The sequence below is a fragment of the Rattus rattus genome, chromosome 13, assembly GCF_011064425.1.
Source record: "Rattus rattus isolate New Zealand chromosome 13, Rrattus_CSIRO_v1, whole genome shotgun sequence".
Lineage (NCBI taxonomy): Eukaryota > Metazoa > Chordata > Mammalia > Rodentia > Muridae > Rattus > Rattus rattus.
This window is the reverse complement of record NC_046166.1, coordinates 64,478,846-64,488,147: the sequence shown is the minus strand read 5'-3', so window position 1 is coordinate 64,488,147 and position 9,302 is coordinate 64,478,846.

Here is a 9,302-nt window from a genome sequence, read left to right as displayed (position 1 = left end):
CATAGCTTGGGCCCCCAAACACACAACAGAAGGAAGAAGCTAGAAGAAAGGCCAGGCTATGACCTCTCAAAGCCAGCTTCCACATGTACTTCCTCCAGCAACAATGCTCTCCCCAGAGCTCTTTAAACAACTCGAACTGGGAACCAAGTGTCCAAATGCCTGAGTGGATTCAAACCACTGACTCCAAGAAAGTCATTCCATTCGGTGTACTAGAGAGCATCCGGGCAGCTTTTCTACAGCAGGAATTAGCAATGCTTCCAGGTCCACACAGTAGCACAGGAGGTAGAGATTGCTAGCATCTGACTCTAACGTCAGGATCTCCTCAGTGGGTCCAACCAGGGCCTACCATTTTTGTTATCAACAAATTGTTTTTCCAATCAACACAAGGTGTTTCTCTGCATTTTGACATGAAGGAACAGAGAGGGTCAAGCTTAGGGTACAGAGAAAAACTGCTCAGAAGGAGGCAGATGGCAAAGAGCACCTCATTTCCACACATCAATTATACCTGAATCTACTCTTCAGTGCAGAACAGATAATGAGTCTCATCTCCCAAAGGCCTGAGAACAATTAACACCTAAACAAGGTCCTAGAGTTTGCCAATGATGGAGACGAATCAAGAGCAACACCTAGAAGGGTTTCTTGAGCCTGCAGACGACGTCCAGCACCCCTGACCCCCGCCTTGTTTGGTTCCTTTTGCTTTCTCCCTAAATCTAAGGTTCAGTACAGGAGGTAGAAAGGTGGACTATGGTCCCCAATGTTCCATAAGTTATTCAGTGATGACAATGAGGTATGCTGCTGTTGAAGTGGCTTGCTTAACCTCTCAGGATGTGTTTTCTTCAGGTGTTCCCCCAAATTCCATCACCTTCAGCTGTGTGTATTTGTAGCCCAGAGTCCCTTCTTATCTGGAGGAAGTAAGAGACATAGCTGAGAACAGCAGAGACCAACAGTGCTGTGCTTGGTAGAGAAAAGAGAAGCAGGAGAAGGGTCTCCCCCAGCATGGTGGGAGAGAAGGACGAGTGGACAGTGTGTCTTCAGGTGGAGCACACACCAAGACACAGGTAAAGTGAACATTTGAGGACCTTAGAGTTAAGGACCTTAAGAGTGTAGGGTAGGGAGGTTACCCATAGGAAGCCCATACCACTGCAGAGCATTTCTTCACCTAAAACAAGCAAAACTAGATGATCCTCAAAGACATGGAATGATCCCTAAGACGCTGACTCCATCCTGAGATGTGCATTTGCAATCCAATATTCTGTGACCTCAGGAAAGGAACTTTTCCATTCTTCTTTTCCCCTCAACTGACATCTCCAATGGCTTCACACCCATGTTACTGAGGAGGAGCTAGAGGAGAGAGTGGCAGGTAAATGGGGAACCCACTATTCTGTAGAAAAACCTCTGAATCAAAAATAAAGAAGTAAACAATGCATCGTGGTCAAAGAACAGAGGTGTGTGTGGAAAGTCATGAATGCCAGGAGTTGTCAGTGCATTTTTGTGAAGAGACTACATGTGAGTTAAGAATAGCGATTGCTGACATTAGTGTTCAGGGCTGGGGGGTTCTCCAGGTGACCATGGTGGTGGGGGGATCAAGAGGAGAATCATTGAAACACTTTTGCCTTTTCCTGAGAACAGAGGCCCTGGGATTTGATCACAGTGAAAAGCAGAAGAAAAACACTTAGATGTCTGCATTTGCCCTTTTGGGCACGTTCCTGATAATTTTAGTTTTTAGAAAATGAATGGAGTATTTCAGAGAAAGTATAAATGCCTGGCCTTGAAAGTCGCAATTATCCTTGAACAAACCTCACCGGATCACAGAGCAGATAGCAGCACTTTGTCGGTCGCACCCAGCTGGAGGGGTATGTGCACGCCCTCAAAGCAATCATTATAACCATCTCTATGCAGTAACAAGGCAGATCACCAAATCACCTGGTTGGAGACTGGCTAAAGAGTAAGAACCAGACAGGAAAAGAACTGATCTCTAAGCAAACCTTTTAAGGTACGACAGAGAACAAGAGGGAAAGAGGAATAACACTGACCTTTGTCTTAAATCCATGCTACAAGTTCATACCTCTCTAGAATAGGTTGGGGAGATGGGACCAGGTCAAGAAGGCCTTGGGATTGCAGAAGAGAGACCCCTAGAGAAAGGTGGGCACCCATCAGCAGATGCCCACAACTGTGGGGCTTCTAAACCGTGCTTAAGTGCCAACTGGAGCGGTCCATGTCATTAATTTCCTTCTAGCAAATGTGTCAGGCGGAAGTTGCCTGGTGTGTCTTTTCACAGTGACACGTGGGGGTCATTAGGAAGCAGGACAACGAACGGTCTTGAAACTTGGGTAGGTAATGGAATCTGCTGGCTGTGGGAAGGAACGAGCCCCTGGGAGCATAAGCACGCTGGGTCAGGGCTTTAGCAGGCAGGTACAGTGTCTTATCCCCTGCCATTGTGGGAAGGGACTGTTAATAGAGGAAAGGTGTTGTTTTTAAGACTATGTTCAACAAAATGCCAGTGACTTTAGTGTGTGTGTGTGTGTGTGTGTGTGTGTGTGTGTGTGTGTGCACGCGCGCATGCACAGACATGTGCAAAGGTACACACAGGAACACACATGCAAAATATCCACAGATGAATGTGACAGTCAGTGAAACAAAGAAAACAAAATCAATACTGTACAGGAGCAGAACAGATTGCTCGACAGCCACACATTTCTAAGGTTTCTGTAGATTTCTTGCTATTTCTTTTTAGTTGTATTTCAGCTGATAAAGGCACGGGATATTGTTCTGAGTTTTTGCGTTTGTGGCAATTTGTTTCATGTTCTAAACAGAATCCCTTTTGACAAAGTTTGGGCTTTCACAAAGTTGGGCTGCTGAGAGGAGTTTGTTCTGAAGTTGCCGGATGGGACAGTCTGTACGCGACTTGATCCATGGCACGATTTAACCTTGCAGTTTCTATTTTAATTTTCTTGCCTGGATGGTTCGTCTGTTGGTTCAAGTTCAGCCTCAAATCACCCACTGGTAATTGTGGGACCTGTCGTCTTTTAAACTACAGTACCATCCCTATGATATGGGGAATTAAAGGTCCATGTATTTTATGTAGTCATTATACATCTTCAAGATTGTTATAATAACTAGATTGCTACCATTATTAATGTATAGTGAGTTTCCTTAGGCCTTCTAATTTTGTTCAAATCTTCTCTGTAAATTTGCCCTCAAGATAAAAAACTGTGCTGATATTTTCAACTAATCAGTCTTTTTAATTCCTGGGATAACCCTGCTTACACACAGGGTTACATTTGATCGGTTTTACTTAAGTTATCCATATTAGACATCTGTGGGCTTATCACCTGTCTGATTGTTTTTGTCTCAAATCTTAATCTGTTCTTTTCATGAGAATTTTTTTTTTTTTGTTTTATTTTTTGGTGTTCTTTTCTGAGTTCTTGGTGATTGTTTTTCTCATTCTGCCTGGGTACAGATTCCATGGAAGTGTCTCCTAAAGTGCCAGTGTGTTGCAGTCATGACTTTTCTGTTATGTAAATATAAGGAATCTTCAGCCTTGCCGGGATCCCTGGTGTCCTTTAATTCTTTGGCTAGTCTACTGGGGTAGAGGTTATCTGACTCTAGTCTTCCCCACTGTTCTACATAAGACTGCGTGTGGGCTGCAAGCTGAGCCAGTGTGGGCTGATTGCTATGCCAGAACCATCCAGTGTGGGCTGAGTGCTGGGCCAGTGTGCACTGAGGCGGAAGCTTCATATCTTCCCACACCTGGACCACTGCTGGCCCCAGAGAGCTCCGCAGGCTGGGCTCACCTCAGAGGTCCTCAGTCTGTTTACCCAGAGTGAACCAATGCCCAAGCCTTGTGGTTTCATCCCCTCCACACCACATGTGGAGCGGTTGGAGAAGGCGGCTGGTGCTCCCTGTCTCTGTGTATCCTCTCTGTTTCTACATGCTTCTCGGCTGTTGTATCACCTGGGTTTCTCTCAACACAAGCATTTGACAGTGTACACATGTGAGGTGTACTGTATTGTCCCCTCATTGCCCTCCCACTCTTGCACAATTCTTCCCAAAAGGTCTCTTTCTGTTTCATGTCCTACCCTTTGTGGACATGTGTGTGTAGGTAGCCCGAGCTGTGTGTTCTATGTCTTGGAGAGAAGGAGCACTTCTCAAAACCTGCCCATCCTCCATCTCTGTACATCCTTTCCTTTTCTGACTTTTCCTGGGACTTGCAGTGAGTGGTACTGAGGTTCCTGCCACGATAAGTCAATTACTCTCAGCAATTTGACCACTCATGAGGCTCTAGCAAGCTTTTAACCACTGTACACAAATGATTCTCTGACCAAGGTTGAGAACAGCACTGAGGTACCACATGAGCATAAATAGTTAGATGCAGTTTGGTAGCACATCCATTTAGCATGGCCTAGGGAGAAAGTTCCTCCCTAGGTTTGACAACTTTCCTAGTCTTAAGTTTGTACCTAGGTTTCCAGTGCTGGGTTTTATTGCTTCCCCATGGCATGGGCCTGGAATCAATCGGAGGGCAGTTTCTTTCAAACAACCATGCCGATTGTGTCAGTGGGACATCTTGCCTGAAGACTGCTTTTCTTTTTAGGTGCATTTTTATGAGTATGAGCAGGCTGTCTAATGCTCATTTCTCCATTATCAAATTCCTTTCTTCTTCCCTTTGGTTGAAGCCAGTTTGGTCAAACTAAGCTATCCTAGTACCCTTGTTTTAGGAGAAATAAATTTGGAACTTTGGGATGCTTGCCTCCCAAATCTATAGGGAAAGAGTACAGAGTGACCACTGAGTTTAGATAGCTACTCTTGGCCTTCTGAAAGAAGCAGTTGACAAGATGAAGAAAGCAGCCATTTATTCTCATTGCAGCATCTGCTTCCAGCAGAAAGACAAACTTAGCTCATCCCGAGTCCTGTTGGCTGGACTGTCCACAGCACTTCAGATTCTCTGGCAGAGAGCAATAGAGTTCTTCGTTCTTCAGACAAGATTCTGTGCATCTCCCATTAATCCTGCTGCACTTCTCATCGAAAAAATGCATTCTTGGCTTCACAAAAGAAGCCCCTTTCTTCCAGTTAATTCTGTTTCAAATGTGGCTAATCACTGTCTGTGATGATTTGTCTACATCAGCAACAACCACTTTAAAGCTGTGTCTTAGTTCCTTTAGACTCAGGTAGATTTAATAAAGAGAAACATTTTCTGTGGGATTACCCCATCTTTTTGTCATACAAGGTGAAAGAGCACAAAGAATTAGCTAACACCTGAGCAGTTTTGATTAGGACTTTATAAGACAAGTATAAATATATTAGAAAGAAGATTATCAATTCAACTCATGAAACACACCTACACACCCCAGAACTTCCCTTACACTTTCAAAAGATTGCTACTCAGGAGAGAAGCAAGATCTAAGTCTGGGGGAGATGACACAAGACTGGTATTAAAAGTGGAATTGTGTACAATGGACAAAAGCTTAATGGAGAGGACAGAAATAGAGGCCTGGAGTAAATCCAATTCCCAGTGACAACCCAGGAAGGTTGAAGACAAAGAAAATCTTTGTCCATGGGTTTCTAATGGGCCATCACGGATACCCAAGTACAGAAAGATATCTGACTTCTCCATCACATTCCACCGAAATTCCACTGTAAGAGTCAGACACTTTAGGGAAGGGGGCATAGTTGAGGCCAGCTCCCTGTGCCTTTAATTTGTCATTTTGCAGGAAACTGCAGTTCTTGCATTAGCCCTCATGAGAGCAGACTGCTGCTGCATGCTAAAGACACACAATCCATATTACCAGGATCAAAATCTCAAGAGTCGATGACTTGAAGTACATGTCATGTAGGTACGGAAAGTACATGGATTCCATCTAACATGAATACATAAGTCTGCTAACTCAAATATTTGCACATCCTAAATCCCAGGGGTGACTACTCTTGCATTCCAGCCATTATCCACTGTCTGGATATCGATTCACAATATAAGTACCCCCATGGTTTCAAAAGCCCTTTAAACCCTGTCTTTCTCTACAGTGTTCAATATTTTCTCTGCTCTCTAACATACTAAGGCTGTGTCAGACTAAAGGTTCAAGACCTTACTCTGCCTTGAGAACTTTTTAGCATATTCAATTCACAATGATAAACCAGCAGCTTTTGGACCAAAAGAACATCTTTGCCTGTCGCTTTCCGAGTCAGATGGAGTCTCTGCTTGTGTGGGTGCATTTGGAGCGGCAGATAATTTTATACTGGATAATCTACATTGTGTTAACTATGTAGTCCCACTGAGCATTCCCAATATTTCTCTTCAACCTCAAATGTTCACATTTATGCCAGCAAATGCATGCTTATCATTGATCTACTGAAGGCCTACATCTCTGTCGATGCAGCATCCCTCAGAGAGATTTGCCACAACACAGATTAGGGCTGCACACAACTAATGGGAAGTTAGCCCATAATGGGCTGGCAGCAAACACTAGTACCTGGAATAAAGGTAGATCCCTTGGACTCCCATGAGCCCCTTTCTTCAACTCCACCCAAGGAACTACGCTGAGTCTGGTCTTGCCCCTTAATCTTGGAGAGGATGCAGCTGCATCTTTCCACCAAACTTTCAGAAGAGAAAGAGCAGAGGCGGCTCTGATGTGGAGAGGATGCCCCATACAGGCCACTGTGCGGCACAGAGTGCCAGTGCTTGACTTGACCTGTGTCCCTGAAGAAAGAAGCTACACCCAACCAAGTCCCAGTCTCCATGTGCATACAATGTACATATGGTATATACTTCATACATGTGTATATGTTTCCAAGCCAAAAAGAAAAATGACTCTGAATATCTCTAAAATTAAAAGGACAATAGGATTTTCTCCAAGGCACTGGCTTTGAGAAGTAAATGTTCATCATCACAACTCTACAACACAGACCCATCATTAGACAAGCAATTAGAAATGGCTACCTATGTGTGTACTTTGCCTCATGCCAGGATGGGATATGGGAAATGGAGTCCACCCTTTCCTCTTCCACCTCTTTTTTTCTGTCTCTTTGTTGTCTGTTTTATTTTACACTTGGCTTATATTTTAAAAATCTGTTGATTTCTTCACTTTAATTCTTCCCTTAACTTTGTCCATTATTTTGCTAATAAGCTTAAAACTAGGCATCAAATGTATCATTCCTGACATGCCCTTTAACTCTCCAAACCTGTGACAAACATTATTAGAAAGGCATGTATCAATACGTGATTCATTGATAAGTCATAGGGAAGTTACCTTCTGTAACAGCTGTTCTCTTTCAAGTCCAACAGACAAAAGGTATCTAAATCCTAGGTTGATCACGCCTGGGCATTGGCAGGACAGACCTGTAACTGGGCCACACAGATCACCCTCCATGTAAAGATTTCACTTTCTTTACTCGGGGTCAAGAAAGAAGAAAACAGCAAAGAGAAATAAGAATGTCTTCTACGACCTGAAGGGCTGTGAGTAACAGCACGGTGTCCATGGTAAAGGGCACATCAACACCTACCCACCTTTATGCCGCTTTCTCCAGAGCAAAAGGGGGCCTTGATCAGTGAACCCATCAGAACAAGTGACCCCATGCCCTGGGTTACAGGGAGGCCACCCACCCAGTGGTGCTGCTCAACCCATAGTATGTTGTTGTTTTTTTGATCTGAAAGTTCCCAAGAAGGAAAAACAGGCATGAGCCAAGAGCAGAGGTGGAAGATGGATGGGTGCAGGTTTTTGTTAGAAGAATCTGGAGTTCAGTCCTTGCTTTGCTAATTTGGACTATGTTCCTTCCTAGTGGCTAGATCACAGATAGAAGTGAAAGTATACAATAGCCCATGTTCCAGGGAAGAACTATGCCCAGGATCAGGTGGACTTGAACTGCAGAGTCAAATTTGTAGGTGTGCACACTGGGAACAGTAGCTTTCTCCCCATAAGTGTAAAATTCCATCATTTCTTTTTTAAATTTGGACTTGCTGCATGCAGCCCACTTCAAGTGCTACTTATATCATTTTAATCTAGGAGGGTTGTTTTGTTTTGCTTATGCTTTCATTTGTTTTATCAGAATTTCACACAGTATATTTTTTAAAGTTCTGTTTATTTTATTTATATGAGTACACTGTAGTTGTCATCAGACACACCTGAAGAGGGCATCTGATCCTACCACAGATGGTTATGAGACACTTTTCTGGGAACTGAACTCAGGACTCCTGGAAGAGGAGTCTATGCTCTTAAATACAGTACCCTCTCTCTAATTCCTCACATAGTATATTTTTGACCACATTTTTACCCTCCTGTAATACCTCCCAGATCCTCCCCACTACCTACTAAACTTCACACTGTTTGATTTGGCTGGCCATCTACCCTGAGCAGAAGGCCTGTCCTGGAGGGGGTGGGTGATATGCCCAGTATCACTCCAGTGATGGAAACTTATTTCCTTATCCCAGCAGGTATCGAAATACGAGCTTCTTGTCTAGGCATGAACCTGTGCCCACTTCCCTCTGCTATTTGTCTAGCTTACATTGTGCAGGTCTTGTGCACACTGTCAGCCTCTATGAGTTCAGCTGAGTATCAGCCTTGTAGTATCTAGAGCAGTCCCCTGTGGTTGTCTTGTTACCCTATCCCTGACACCCTTTCCAGCTCCTCTTCCACATAGATCCCTGAGATTTAAAATGGAGGAGTGTAATAAAGATATCCCACTGAGGGTTGAGAGCTCCACAGTCTCTCACTATTCACACATTGCTCAGCTGTGGATCTCTGTGTTAATTACCACATGATGCAAGAGGCAGTTTCTCTGTTGGAGAGTCAAGAGATACCTTGATGATGATGATGACATTCTGCTAAACACTTCTATGCCGTGGTGCAATGCACTCAATGCCCAATGAGGCTGATATTATCAGTGTAACCCAATTTTAAGGATAAAGAGGCTAAGGTTTCCAAAATTGTTAACCCATCCAAGGTGGTCTACTTTGATAGATATCTGTCTGCTATGTAGTCTACATTTTCCTGTGTATGAAAGAAAGGCACACTGAGAATTGAATATAGGCTTTTGTGTGTGAGCCAATCACTTTACTGAGCTACGTCCCAGCCCCCCTTTTCACTTACTTTAAAATATCACCAACTTACACAGGCTGACTTTGAACTCACTGTGTAGCCCAAGCAGGCCTTTAGCTTGTGGTGTTTCTGCCTTAGTCTCCGGAGAAGCTGGGTTACAAGCCTGTGACACGAGGCCTGTTTGCCTCTGAGACTGAAAAACCAGAACATCATGTAACTATAGCATCCGTGCCTGAAGCAGGACTCAGTTTGACCCCACATGAATATCCTTTGATG